Source organism: Sus scrofa, chromosome 15 (genome assembly GCF_000003025.6).
Source record: "Sus scrofa isolate TJ Tabasco breed Duroc chromosome 15, Sscrofa11.1, whole genome shotgun sequence".
Taxonomy (NCBI): domain Eukaryota; kingdom Metazoa; phylum Chordata; class Mammalia; order Artiodactyla; family Suidae; genus Sus; species Sus scrofa.
In genome coordinates, this window is record NC_010457.5 from 2,638,358 (window position 1) to 2,653,975 (window position 15,618).

Below are 15,618 nucleotides of genomic sequence, written 5' to 3' on the forward strand. Positions count from 1 at the left end.
GAATGTGGTAGGTAGAATTTTTTCTACTTTCCTATTGCCTTTTTTTTTTCTTTTTAGGGCTGCATCCATGGCATATGGAAGTTCCCACACTAGGCGTTGAATTGGAGCTGTAGCTGCTGACCTATGCCACAGCCACAGCAACGCCAGATCCGAGCCTCATCTTCAACCTACACCACAGCTCACGGCAACCCTGGATCCTTTAACCCACTGAGCAAGACCAGACATCAAACCTGCATCCTCAGGGATACTAGTTGGGTTCATAACCACTGAGCCACAATGAACTCCTTCTATTGCCTTTTTTGTGGCTAGCAGGATCCTGTACCAAGTGGGAGGCCCATCCCAACTAGTTTAGGGAATTACAGGTTTAATTCCCCCAACACCTGTAAAAGGAGTGGTTTCTGACCCAGACCTAGATAAAATATATATCTCCTTAGCTACAAAGATTGGTTTCAGGAATGTAAAACAAAGCCAACCAGATAATTCCCCACACGTCTGCCCTAAAGCTCTTTGCCGTGTGTGTGTGTGTGTGTGTGTGTGTGTGTAAACACACAGATACATACATATGAGGAAGAAGTCAGTGGCCATCTTTGTAACATGTGAAGGTATCCTAAGAACTAAGCCAAGTCATATAGAAGAGGTGCTGAGAGAGAATCAAAAGGGAGAATGACACAGATTTGTTGAGAGAAAGGACAGAGAGGCAGACAGTGTCTTGATGATACCACTTTAACCCCTATATTCCACTATACCTGAAACCAGTACACCCGTTAGACCTCACACTTACACGAGAAAAAAAAAAATCCTCTTTTGGCATAGGTAGTTAAGCTGGCTCGGTCATTTATAACGAAACACTTTCCAGGATGCAAATATGGACATGGGATTTCTAACGCCAAATCCTTTGATGCTCTGTATAAAATACTTAGAAGGAATCCAGACTCCTAGTGTAGCACCAAGGCCATCTACAATTTAGACCCCACCTTCCATGGGTCAAAAGCGACTGACGGATGAACCTTGGTTTTGTGTACTTCATGCAAGACGAACAGGAAGATGCTCCAAGTCTTGATCAAAAAAAAAAAAAAAACTTCCCATTTTCTCAATTTATTCCATTATGTATACTCATGCTCCCTCTACATTCTCTCATCTACCTACAATTGCCTGTCCTGTTCCCCTTGCTGTGAATGTCTCATTCTCATTATCTGCCCAGTGAATGTCCATCTTTCTATTTCGGCCCAAACAGGTTCCTCCTCAAAAACCATTTCCCAGGATTTTTCTGTTGAGTTGCTCACTTCTTCCCAGATTCCTTAAGGTCACTCTCAGAGCATGCAGTGCTATAGCCACTGTTGGTAGGTCTGCCTCCACACCACCAGGAGCTCCTCCAGCCTGATACCTCTCCTGTGTACCTTTGCATCACCAGTCTCTGACACAGTGCCTCCCATGTAGTAAATCTTTTTTTTTTTTTTTTTTTTTTTTTTTTTTTTTGTATTTTTGGGCCACACCTGCAGCATATGGAGGTTTCCAGGCTAGGGGTCCAACTGAAGCTGGAGCTGCTGGCCTACACCACAGCCACAGCAACACAGGATCTGAGTAGCATCTGCAACCTACACCACAGCTCACAGCAACTCCAGATCCTTAATCCACTGAGAGGGGCCAGGGATCGAACCCACATACTCATGGATGCTAGTCAGGTTCATTAACTGCTGAGCCACAGAAGGGAACTCCCTGTGTGGTAAATCTTATGTGAACATTTATTAAATACATGAAAGAATGAATCATCGAAATGAACTTACAATGGTGTTATTTGAATAAAGGGCAAAGTCTGAGAGGGAATGTAATTAGATGCCAGTTTGCTTCCTTCTACCTGCAACCCAACAAGGACTTTGATTTCTCAAAATGATTTCACCTGAAAGAGAAGTATGAGGAGGAGTACAGTCACAGAATTAAAAGTATTAAAACATTTTCTTCACTCTCTTACTATCCACACCCAGTCTCACTATCTGCCCTAGATTCTACTCATTTTGAAGAAATATTTTTGTTCAGATGTTCATATCGGAATTGAGAACTACTACAAAAGTAGAGAGTCTCAAACAAAAGAAGTAGTTGGCTTTCTGGAAGAGCATCTCAATGTGGCTGGAGGGACAGTGTTGCTGTCACACTCAGTGCAGCAAGATTTTCCATTTGTTCTCATCCTTTTTTTGTTTTGTTTTGTTTTGCTTTTTATGGCTATGCCTGTGGCATATGGAGGTTCCCAGGCTAGGGGTGGAATCAGAGCTACAGCTGCGGGCCACAGCCACATCCACACAGGATCCGAGCCACATCTGCAACCGTTACACCACGAGAGCTCACAGCAATGCTGGACCCCCAACCCACTGAGCAAAGTCAGGTATAGAATCTGCATCCTCATGGATACTAGTCAGATTTGTTTCTGCTGCACCATGATGGGAACTCCCTGCTCTCATCCTTTACCATGTAGTCCCTAACCCCTCTAGGCAGCACAAGGTCCTGCAGTTATAATGGGTTGTGGGCAGGGCACCATATCTTCGTAACTGGAGCAGGAAGGCTGATGGATAAGCCTTAATTTTGTGTACTCCATGCAAAAATGACTGGAAGACATCTGAAGTCTTGATAAAACATATTTCTATGTTCTCAATTTATTTCATTGTTTATACTCAACAGGTAGCAAATGTCATGAGGACTGCACATAGCCACCTGCTGATTGGTGGCAAGCTGTCATCAAGAGAGGGGACACTAGTTTTGGTTTACCAGAAGCCCCCACTCTGTGCTGACCACAGTGCATCTCACATCCCTTCCTTCCCTTTTCAGAAATCCCACTGGTCTTCAGATTTGTGCTCATGTGTCTATTTTCTGAGTCAGCTCTCAGCTAAAAGGCATGGTTCTTCACTACCAATATCATTCTGTACTAACCTCCTCCTTCCTTTCAGCAGGTTGGAATATGCCAGTAAGTACCTTCCACCTGGGAAGCAGGTACCTGAGTGGCGACTGAGTCTGATAATAAAGGACCTGTTTCCACCCTTGCTGCTGAAGGCTATGTGTTGCAATCAGGCTTCTTTTGGAGAGAAAAGCTTCTAGTAGCGGAAGGCAAGAAGATGAGATCGGTGAGAAGCAGAAAATCTGGACCCTCCACGTCAATGAGCTTTATTAACATTTAAAGCACAGGGTAGATGAGAAATCTGAGAATCATCTTACAAAGAGGGGGAAATTCCTGGGCGGCTGTAATGGAAACAAAGACACTCTAAACCTAAGTGCAATAGGAAGTAAAACATCCTACCCTGCCATTACTGTTCTGAAGATTCATCTTTCCTTATAATTATCACTAAGTTCAGGTTTGTCTTCATTCTTCGAGAACAGGTAACTTCCACCACATGCTATTTATCTTTTTACAGAAGATTCAAATGGTTAAAATAGATGGCTTTGGTTTTAAGAACATTTTCATTTGGGGAAACATAGGCAATTATAATGGCTAATTACAGGCTTGGGGAGAGGGAGAAATTCTTGATCTTTTGCCAAGATGTGTTCATTAAGCCACACTGGGCAAACAATGGTTTGGGGAACAGTGGCAACATTCTAGATCCGAGTGCTGCCTTAACTGTCCAATGCCTGAAAAGGGAGCCCCATGCCACGCCACTCTGCAAAGCAGGTGCTTCTCCAGTCCACTCTCTTCCTCTCCCCTCGCCCCCTCAGTATAGATGTGTGATTTTTTTGCAAGTGCCAAAGAAAAACCAACCCTTTCCCCCTTCCCCTTTCTCATGGCTCTTCTGTTCTGCAAAGAACACAAACAAGTTTGATCTCTCTGTTGAATAATCATGGGAATAGAAAATTTTCAGTATCTGCATGGAACAAGACTAATTGACTTTGCTAAATTTACTTATTTCCAATTTAATTTAAATTCATTTATTTCAGTCCAAGAAAATAAATCTCCCCAATTGCCTGGCTGGGAAGACCAGTTAAGTCCCTGAATTCTTAAGAAAAAGGTCACTACGGGTAGCTTTATGCAGACAGGATGTGTCTGTTACTAGTTATCTAAATCTGTTACTATCACATCTGTTACTAGTTATCTAAATCCCCCATTTCTTCTGCACAACAGAAGGGCTTATCTCTGATAAATACTGTGAAACCCAGATAAATCTGATACTCCTTGCTGGGTTTGTCCTCTTGAGAGGTTAGGGAAAGCAACGTGCCTTTCAGATGCTTCTGCTCTGAATGCTGCAAGCAGAGCGGGCCTGTGAGACTGGTCTCAGTGAATGAAACAAGGCGCTTATGAACACCCATGGTCACTTGTTCACACTCTGCCACCTAGAATTTCATGAGCTCACTTTTGGGCAAAGAGGGACCTGAAGAGAACTGAAGGGGAGAGAGGGAAAATGAGAGAATGGGTTCCATGAAGCCACAGGAAGGTAGAAGGATGCTATATTGCACATGGACAGAGCCTCATGAAGAGTAAGGGAAGCTCCACAGTCTAGTCACAAAGATTCATGGTGACATTGCAAGACAGGCTATTTCATTGGTGCTGTAATTTCCTCTGTAGAGCTAGTGACCAGGCCAACACTTGCACCCAACCGTGGCAAGAACCATGTTATGTGGAATGCTTCCCTGACAGTGCCTGGAACTGGGACCAGGCATAAAGTAGATGATGAAGATTTCACACTCGGCCACAGAGGACCTGGAGGAGATATATTCCCAGCTAGTGCTTTCTCAACTCTCATGACAAATGCAGTCATCCAAAAATTTCTATAGAGGATGCCATTGTGAGCTTTCTATGGTCATGGGCAGGAGTTTGTGATAAGAATATTTTGTCTTCAGTTTACGTCACAATTTCATGTCAACACAAAATTGGATCCTATATATTTTACCAATTGCCTTAGTAAATAAAATATCCACATCTTATAATTGAGGCACTGTCAAAAAATGAAAACTCCAGCACAGAAATTTAAATTGATTACTTCATGCATTCAGTCAGTCAACATTTCATAGGTTTTTACTGCTTGCTAGGAACTGTAGTGGGAATACAAGTAAAAATAAGCCATAGCGCCTACCCCTGAGAAGCTCAGAGGACAGAGGAAGTGAGAATTTAATGTGATATTTGCTGCAATATGGATTTTTTGCAGAGTACTATCGGAGCACAAAGAAGATTCAATGACTGACTACAACAGTTGGGGAAGCATCACAAAAGAAATAGCACCTAATTTGAATCGCTTAAGGATCAATACCTGTTGTGTAAGTGGAGAGAGAAATACAGATCGTGGCAAGCACACCATAAGTAGGAAAACTCATTTTTATTATTTACTGGTTAACTATCATCAGTTACCAGGAAGTCATCACCCCTGCTATCTCAAAGCAGATGCATTGGTGGTTGAAAATGAGAAGTTATAAATTTGCTCAAAGTAGACTCAGTTCATCATAATTTACCAAACTGATTCCATTCTATGGTATTTACACAGTTCATGGGAGGTTTGGACCCATAATGACCAGATAAGATAAATGTTTCTCTCATTTGAGTTTCCATGAACGGCTTCCTTTGGCCATCTGTCATCTGGGGTCTCTTTAAACTGAACTGACTTTGATCTTTGGACTGTACATGTGGCAACACACATGATTGTCACATCACTTTGATGTTAAACTAACAGATGTTGAGTTTAATTTTGTGGTGCTTTGATAAAAGGATTAAGGGCAGGCTCATAAAACCAATCACCTTACCTGAAAAAGCTGAATTTTAGCAATAATCAAGCAGACCAAAGATGTGGTCAAGCTCAACCTAGTAAGAAATGAGCATATTACCAAATGAACACTCATACTGAATAGCTTTTGACCTAAAACACATTAAATGACCTATTAAAATTTGAGGCTTTATTCCAGGTGAGTCAGTTGGTATAGAAAACTTTTAATATTTTCATGTAATTTAAATTTTAGCACTTACTAGGCTTGGGCTAACAAAATGTTTTGGTAGTGGAACAGCAGTGATGGTTGCACAACCTTGTGGATACAGTTAATGCCACTGAATTATACATTTAAAATGGTTAAAACGGTCAATTTTAGGAGTTCCCATCATGGCTCAGCAGTTAACAAATCTGACTAGCAGCCATGAGGACACAGGTTCCATTCCTCACTCAATGAGTTAAGGATCCAGCATTGCCATGAGCTGTGGTGTAGGTCACAGAAGCAGCGTGGATCCTGAATTGCTGTGACTGTGGTGTAGGCCAGCAGCTGCAGCTCTGATTCAACCCCTAGCCTTGGAACCTCCACATGCTGCTGGTGTGACCTTTTTAAAAGGTCAATTTTATGTTATATATTGTTACCACAATAAAAAATACACCAAAAAGCCCATTCACTGGAATACTTTCTTTATAAACCAGATATTTACATTTAAACCTTTTTATTCTTACCATTTTCCTTGGAAAATATTTTAAAAGATCAGCAAAAACTCTTTTTAATAGACTCTCTTGGAGTTCCCATCATGGCATAGGCCAACAGCTGTAGCTCCGATTCGACCCCTAGCCTGGGAACCTCCATATGCTGGGGGAGCAGCCCTAGAAAAGGCAAAAAGACAAAAAAAAAAAGAAGACTCTCTTTAACTAAAAGTGCATTGCCTTGCAACCAGGCAAAATCAATATGTAAAGTATTAACAAAATATGAAAACCTAGTCTGTCTGAAAGAATTCCGGCTGAGATCAGTCCACAATATTTTCATAACTTTCTCTTAAATTAAGTAACAGCACTATAACAGCCTATCCATTTAGTATCTGCTATTCTTCTATAGACATTCTGAATAGTTTCAATTCAATACACAGGTTTTATGTATGACTAATATTTGTGCATAGCTAAGTTGTTCTCCACCAAGTAAAGATTACATGAGATTTGAATCAAGCTGTTGAGAGATTCAGGAACTCCAGAAATTTATGGTAGAGTCAGTAACACTCAACTGGGATATTGACTGATGTCAGTGTGAGTTTTGCAAATACAATTTGGGGCCACAGACCTAGGTCTAAAAGAGGGTGAAAAGAAGCAAGTAAATATTCAGAAAGTGGAGTAGGTTGAAGAGTTTGTTTCAAGGAGTCAGCATTTTGAGGGAGAGATGTAGAAGTCAGAATTGATTAAACTGCTTCTGATACAACAGGAAAATAATCAATTCCACCTTAGAAATTCTAAGCATACCTAAGGGAAAATGAGAGATATTTTACTGTAGTATTACTTATGCATATGGCACAATTAACATCATATGAGCTATGACTGCAGAGTAAGAAGAATAATTTCATTCCTTATTCCTATTTATAACAATACTTTGCACTTAAGGAAATTACAACTTTCCATGTTAAAAAAAGTATTTCTAAAAATGTATTTATGATCTGGAGAGCAACCAGAATTTCCATTAACAAGGCTATGTTTTTCCTATTAAGTTAAGTAGATTTCATTTTTTAAATCTGCGAGGATTTTCTCATCATTAAACTCACTACACACTGGACCACAGCTAAAGATGATGAAACTCATATAAGGATGGACAAAGACTATTTAATCTTTTCTGTCTAGGACTATTCAGAGTAATAAAACACAAGGAAAAATACAGATCCTGTGAAGGACTTTCATACCTGGAAATCATTAGTAATTAACACTCATTAAAAAAAAATAGAAGCTTAATGGAGGAAAGGAGTTCTAGACACAGTTCTAGAATTCCCACAAAATTTTACTCCAAGCTGTGTGATTTTGCGCACCTGACTTTCTCTGTCACCTCACCTCTCTGTCATCCCTTGTCAGGCTGATCAGCATACTTAGTACTTAGTAGATGGAACAGGACTGACAAATGCGCATTGATACAGCAATCTGATAATAATATGTCATAAATTAAGTGGTTGATAATAACTTCCACTGGCATTAGAAATCAGTCTGGAGTGTTACACCTTAGTCCCCTTTCGCTCCCAGTCTCCTGGATGACAATGTTATACCTTCTCTTTTCTCTTCAAAAATCTACCACCTCTACCCTAGCATCACTGTCTGTGGGTGACCTGCTTCTCACGGAGAAATCTGATGAAACCAGAAAAGAGCTTCCCCATGCTCCTGCTATCACCTGTATCCACCCGGCAGAATCTGTGCCCAAACACTTAGCCCCGCACCTGCTACAGGGATGCAATGTCCATGTTCCTAAAACAGGACACCCTCTCCAGGAGATTCTATCTCCTCCCACATACTCGCCAACTACATTCCAGCAATTCTGCCCTCGATACAATTGATTGCTCCACCAGATCAGTACTAGCAGCAAACAAACCTTCTGTGTTTGTATCCATCTAAACCCCCAATACAAAACAACAAAATAGAGCCCTCTGACTCCAGTTCCCCTGTGAACTACCAACCTATTATCTTCTTTCTTTTACAGCAAAACTCTGCAAGAGTCATTTATACTTGTCTCCAGTTCCTTTCCTTCCATTCTGTTTTCAAGTCCTTCCAAATAAGCATCTCCCCCTTCATTCTCCAAAACAGTTCCCATCAAGGCCACCGGTGACCTCTGGGGAGCTGATTCCACTGGGCAATTTTCAGTTGTCGTCTTACATGACCTACTCTCAGCATCTGTCACAACTCATTGCCTCTTCCTCAAAAGCTCTCTTCACCTGGCCACTGGGACACCCCGCTGTCCTGGCTTTCTCTCTTTTACAATGGTTGCTTTTTCTCACTTTCCATTGCTGTTTCCTCCTCCCTATCCCAGACTCAAGTCCCAAAGGTCAGCCCTTAGACCTCGTCTCTTTTCTAGGAGTTCCCGGCGTGGTGCTGCAGTTAACGAACCCGACTAGCATCCATGAGGTCTCGGGTTCGATTCCTGGTCTCGCCCAGTGGGTTAAGGATCCGGCGTTGCTGTGAGCTGTGATATAGGTAGCAGACGCAGCTCAGATCCTGCATTGCTGTGGCTGTGGTGTAGGCCGGTGGCTACAGCTCCAATTTGACCCATGGCCTGAGAACCTCCATATGCCGTGGGGCGACCCTAAAAAAGACAAAAGATTAAAAAAAAAAAAACAAAAAAACAACCTCTTCCCTTTTCTAAAATGCCCTGATTCCTTGGTGATCTTTTCCAGGAAGACGGCTTATAAATATCATCTCCTTGTTCATGATTCAAAACTGTATATTTTCAGCCCAAATGTCTCCACTGAACTGCATACCTCCTGTATCTGACTATCTACTCAACATTTCCTGCTGGAGGTCTAACATACATAGAAAAAGTAAAGCTAACATGGAACTATTGATCTGTCTGCTGTACTCTCTTGGTGCCCAACACCTGCTAATGACCATCCATCTAACCAGTCACTCAGGTCCAAATGTATCAAAATCCTTGACTCTGCTCTTAGTCTCACACCTACACCCTAACCATCTGCAAATCTTCAAAATATATCCAGCTTCTGACCTCTTCTCAACCACTCCTCTGCCACCGCCACCTCTTATCTGGAATGTTGCACTAGCCTATAGCCTCCCACCTGGGGTCCCTGCTTCCACCCTCTGCCTAGCCACAATCTCAGAATAGCAGGTAGCGATTCTTTTAAAAGACACATCAGTTAATGTCCTTCCTCTGCTTAGAACCCTCTTGTGACTCTTTCTCAGTCAGAGCAAAATCCAGAGTTATTCCCAAAGGCTTCAAGACACAATGTAATCCAGCCCCTTCTCATTACCTTTCCGATTTCACCTCCTATCACTCTCACCTGATCACTTCATCGCCATTTCTCAAACTTGCCAGCAAGCTCCTGCCCCAGGGCATTTGCATTTGCTCTTTCCCCATCAGAAATGCTCTTTCCCCAGAGATCCATATGGTTTGGTTCCTCACCTCCATCAAGTTTCTGTGCAAAGTCACCTTTTTGGTAGAATCTTCCCTGGCCTTGTTTAAAACTGCAAATCTCTCCCCATCCTCCTGCTCTACTTTATTTTTAGATAGTTCTCTATAGTACTGACTTTGCACCATCAAATATTAAATATCATTTACTGATTTATTTTGCTTAATGTCTGTCTCCTGTTCTCCTGCAGATATAAGCTTCTCAAGGATAGGGGTTCTGTCTGCTTGTTCCCTGCTATACATCTGGCACTAAATGCCTGGCATTTAGTAGGTTACACTTGGTAAATACCTGTTGAATTAATGTAAATTATAGAATCACAGCTACTGGCCATAAAGGATTTCAGATTCCTAGTCAACTCCCTTACTCTGAAGTAGGCAAGAAGACAGCATTCCTGTTTTCTAAAAGACACAACCAATCCTGAGAGATATCGTAACCTCAAGGACCACCTGATCAAGCCATAGTCAAGCTCAGGGCAAGGTTCCTTCCCTCTTGAGAAGCAGAGAAGGCACAAACCCACAAAGATAAGCTTAATCACAACACAAGAATAAATTCCCCTACTGCTAATTTTGGTTGAACCTGGTAAGAGGCTTATCTAGATTTTCAAATATCAATTTTTATATTTATTTATTTATCTATTTTTGCCTTTTTTGGGCTGCACCCATGGCATATGGAGGTTCCCAGGCTAGAGGTCCGATGGGAGCTGTAGCCGCTGGCCTAAGCCACAGCCACAGCAACACCAGATCCGAGCCGCATCTGCGACCTATAGCACAGCTCATAGCAATGCCAGATCCTTAACCTACTGAGCAAGGCCAGGGATCGAACCCATGTCCTCATGGATACTAGTCAGGTTTGTAAACCACTGAGCCACGAACTCCACCAGTATTAATTTTTAAATGAAGGTCTATTCCACTCCACTAGGCACTGGGCAACCTTTGGTAAGGTATTTTTTTTATTCTGAATTGTACCCTTAAACATTTAAGGTCAGCAGCTTATAAAGATCAGCCTTCTGGTGGTTTAACCATTTTGTACAGAAGGCCCAAGGTGAATGTCTGTCAATACACAGGTCTCAGTGGTGCCTGATGGTCTCTGCTTCTTCCACCTCCCTCTTCCTCCTGGGCTGCAGCCTGAATTTCCTCTCTGAGGATGTCCTTTCTGCCCTGGAGTTCAGGGAACTCAGGTTCCACAGAGGCACACCCTTCTTCATGCTCGACCCAACCCAAACTCTGGTTTACAAAATGCCCAAAGCTCCCTTAGACAACAGCCTTCTGCCAATTCAGTGAATAAATATCTTCTTCCAATAGCCCATGAGGTCATAACAATGTTTCCTGTTTGGTATCTTCAAAAAGAATCATTTTCTTACAAAAATCATTTAATCCAGGCAACCAGTACTTTCAGTGTATCTGTATTCCTTGCAAGACACTTGGCTAAACATTGTAGAGAAAACCAAAGTGTAGGCATGAGATTCCTGGATGGGGCAGTAAGACATGTATTGCAAGACAAACCAACAATGCAAAGCTGGGAAGACGGGCCCTATAATAAACGGAGGAAGAGTATGTTCGAGTGATGGAGATGGCGGGTTGCCCCTCCCTCTGGGGCTGCTCAGGGTGACCGAAGGGGCTATATCATAGAAGGGGACAAAATAAGATGGCCAGCTCATTAAATGCATGAGAGATTGTGGAGAACAAAACTTCCCTCTTAATTTCTGCAAACTCTCACTTAAAAGATCTGTGCACATCAAAAAATCACTCATCAGAAACAGGAGCCATGTGGTACCTTGCATATAACAGGCATTCAAAAATTATTTGTTAAAAACATAGTGAAATATTAGGATAAGTTAAAATATTGCTGCTAAACTGACCACTTAAAAACAAGAGAACTAAAATGAAATAATAGGACAAGTACTGTAATTAAAAGTTCGATCAGGAGTTCCCGTCGTGGCGCAGTGGTTAACGAATCCGACTAGGAACCATGAGGTTGCGGGTTCGATCCCTGCCCTTGCTCAGTGGGTTAAGGATCCAGCATTGCCGTGAGCTGTGGTGTAGGTTGCAGACGCGGCTCGGATCCCGCGTTGCTGTGGCTCTGGCGTAGGCCGGTGGCTACAGCTCTGATTCAACCCCTAGCCTGGGAACCTCCATATGCCGCGGGAGCGGCCCAAGAAATAGCAACAACAACAACAACAACAAAAGACAAAAGACAAAAGACAAAAAAAAAAAAAAAAAAAAAAAAAGTTCGATCAAATAAGCTTCTTTGATTCTTACCAGGAAGTCCACATGAGAGAGTCATTGCCAAGAATGAGTATTAGGCATCTACAGCTTTAGAAACTGCCTAGAAAACAGCAGAGACAAAATGTAGATATGATGTCTGTCTTATTGGATCCCCAAGGCTGGTCTCAGGGCCTGGGCCTGGGAGATGCTTAGTGCATGTATGATGAGCGAATGCAGAGCCAGACAAAATGTAGATATGAATTCTGTCTTACTGGATCCCCGGGGCCAGGTTCAGGGCCCGGGGCCTGGGAGATGCTTAGTGCATGTGTGAAGAGTGAACGCAGAGCCAGACAAAATGTAGATATGAATTCTGTCTTACTGGATCCCCGGGGCCAGGTTCAGGGCCTGGGGCCTGGGAGATGCTTAGTGCATGTGTGAAGAGTGAACGCAGAGCCAGACAAAATGTAGATATGAATTCTGTCTTACTGGATCCCCGGGGCCAGGTTCAGGGCCCGGGGCCTGGGAGATGCTTAGTGCATGTGTGAAGAGTGAACGCAGAGCCAGACAAAATGTAGATATGAATTCTGTCTTACTGGATCCCCGGGGCCAGGTTCAGGGCCTGGGGCCTGGGAGATGCTTAGTGCATGTGTGAAGAGTGAACGCAGAGCCAGACAAAATGTAGATATGAATTCTGTCTTACTGGATCCCCGGGGCCAGGTTCAGGGCCCGGGGCCTGGGAGATGCTTAGTGCATGTGTGAAGAGTGAACGCAGAGCCAGACAAAATGTAGATATGAATTCTGTCTTACTGGATCCCCGGGGCCAGGTTCAGGGCCTGGGGCCTGGGAGATGCTTAGTGCATGTGTGAAGAGTGAACGCAGAGCCAGACAAAATGTAGATATGAATTCTGTCTTACTGGATCCCCGGGGCCAGGTTCAGGGCCTGGGGCCTGGGAGATGCTTAGTGCATGTGTGATGAGCGAATGCAGAGCCAGACAAAATGTAGATATGAATTCTGTCTTACTGGATCCTCGGGGCCAGGTTCAGGGCCCGGGGCCTGGGAGATGCTTAGTGCATGTGTGAAGAGTGAACGCAGAGCCAGAGCCGAGGGAGTCTCCAGGGCAAAAATAACAATAAAGCCAGCAAAGATGATGATGGGGAGGTTGGAAGGACCAGAGGAGCCCTAACATAGTTAGTTTCCCTTGCTTTGCTTTTCTACCCTCACATTACTGCTGGGCCTATGAGAGCCGCTGTGCCTTCCAAAGGTTAGAGCCCACTCTTGCCTCTTGCAGCATCACTTAAAGTCTGACAGAGCAGCTCCTGTGCACCGTGCCCACTGCAACCCAGGGCTTGTTCAGCAGTTGTGGTTTTCTCAGGTCATTAAGCAAAGCAGGCAGATTCCTGCACTGTCTCCTTGCACCCAGACCCAATGGACTACATGACTCAGTGCATTTTCCAAAAAAAGAAGAAAAGAAAGCAAGCAACTAAGTCATCTACTTTGTTACAGAAAAACCACTTGGCTAATTTGAAGTAGAACAGATTTCTCATCTTTCTTATTAAACAAAGCTTTAAATCAGGGGCCATCAGTTTTCTTAGTGGTAGTGGTCTGAAACCCAGTTAAGACACTGGAACCCCACAGCGAATAGTTCATATACGCATAACCATGCATGGTGGAGGTGAGATTTAATGCCATCTCCTGACACCGTGGGACAAAGGAGGCAGGATGGAACAGTGTTTGGTTACTGCACCATGGACAGTTTAAATAAAACCCAAAGAGAAGAACACACAAGCTCTAGACTGCTCTATACTTAATTAAATGAATTTAGTACTGCATCTATCAAATCAGATTCCAAATGAAGGGACAGTAGCAATGGTTACATGGGGTCTCTGCTGTCAGTTCTAAGGACTTCAAATCTCAGTTCTGCTCCGTATGTGCTGTGTAATCTTGGATTAATACTATGAGATACTGTGAGCAAAGCCAGCAAGCCAGTGCACTGGACACGATGAGAAACTAGTCACATATTATGATTAGACCATTGACATATGTAGGCATCTAATGATAATACCTTTTTACACTGCAGTTAAATAATAAAATTAATTGCATTTATTCTCATAACATTCCTGCCAAAGAGTTATCAGTAGTAGCATTTTACAGATAGGAGTTTAGGTTCACCTGATTCAAGCCTTTGGCCTTTAAACATCCCTCTGTTGGGTTTTCCAGATTAGAAGGGCCCGACCTGCAAGTTCCGAGGCAAGGAAGGAAAAAGTACTGGGGTCAGTGGGGTGGGTGATGAGATAGTGATCTCTATTTATATTAATAGTATTCAGATGAGATTCGGGGCTCTCAAAGAGATTGCATAATGTGAGTTAGCAGCCAGGAAGCTCTTCAACATTGCCAAGTTTGGGAGAGCCATTTCTTTTGTACAGGTTTTGGATTGCAAATCTGGAGAGTTTATCTGTAGAGGGCTGTTTTCCCAAGGCCTCCAAAACAGAGCCAGGGCAAACCACACAGCCCAGGCAGACACTGCTCAACCTCAGCTTCTGTTGTTGCAGCCCCAGGGCGCTTTCCATGCCAGCAGGCAGCCCTTTTCTGTTTTTGCAGCTTCATCCTGGACGGTGTTTGTTTAGGTGTGTTCACTATCTCCAGCTCAGCTGCCTCCTCTCAGGGCTGCAATAACACTTGGCTTCTGTACTGAGAAAATGCTGCAATTGTAATTTTGCAATGGTAGCACTTTTGGAACCAGATGCCCAGTTCTATATGCTTTGCATATGTATGGCATTGTTCTCATCAGTAATATCCTGCACAGCTCTCTCACATCTTAGCCTCAGGGCTTCCCTGCATCCAGCTACACTCTCTGGTTGGAGCCCCCCCCCCCCCCGCTCTTCCACCTGTCAAACCCAATTTCTCACCTCTCTGCCACAACAGTAACAGTAATAATAACAACAGCGATAACAGTAACAAAGTGATCCCTTCCTGGCATTTGGGAAGGACTTTCAAATGTCTTGGTATCATTTATAACAGAGGGTCTGCAAGAAGGCAGAGTGGAAGATGCAGGGAAACAAGAGTCTACCAAGAGCTAGCAGCAGGAGAACTCAGCTCTCTCGATTCTGGATAGAAAAGATACATTTCCAAATCTCATTTGAGACTGTTGGGACCCCAGGGTCACAGAACACACGTAAACCTTCTGGGCTTCATTTTCATGATGCCAAGACAGATAGCGGGGAGTTCCTGTTGTGGCTCAGTGGATTGAGAACATGACTAGTAGCCATGAAAATGAGGGTTCAATCCCCGGCCTTGCTCAGTGGGCTAAGGCTTCCATGCTGATGCAAGCTGTGGCATAGGTCACAGATGCAGCTCAGCTCTGGTGTTGCTGTGACTGTGGTGTAAGCTGGAAACTGTAGCTCTCAGTTGACCCTTAGCTAGGGAAGGTTGACCCCTAGCTGGGGAACTTCCGTATGCAGCTGCGGCCCTAAAAGGAATTAAAAAAAAAAAAAAAAGACAGGGCAGGACCACATTGTTAGCTCGTGACCAAAACCCAGCAGGCATCATTCTCATCATCAACTGGCCTTCAGAGGAAAAGAAAGCTCTCACTCAGGTCTCTC

At 43.3% G+C, this 15,618-nt stretch overlaps 1 protein-coding gene across 5 annotated transcripts in view; it reads right to left on the reverse strand.

Annotated features, from left to right (window-relative positions):
* Positions 1-15,618, reverse strand: part of LYPD6 (LY6/PLAUR domain containing 6) — a 116,535-nt gene that overhangs the window by 58,739 nt on the left and 42,178 nt on the right. Inside the window, exon 2 of one of the 5 annotated variants that reach the window (XM_021074961.1) lies at positions 14,189-14,252. The exons of the other annotated variants lie outside the window; for them this stretch is intronic. The gene's annotated coding sequence lies outside the window, so the exon portion shown is untranslated. The remainder of the gene's footprint in view (positions 1-14,188; positions 14,253-15,618) is intronic. 5 annotated transcript variants of the gene reach the window in all.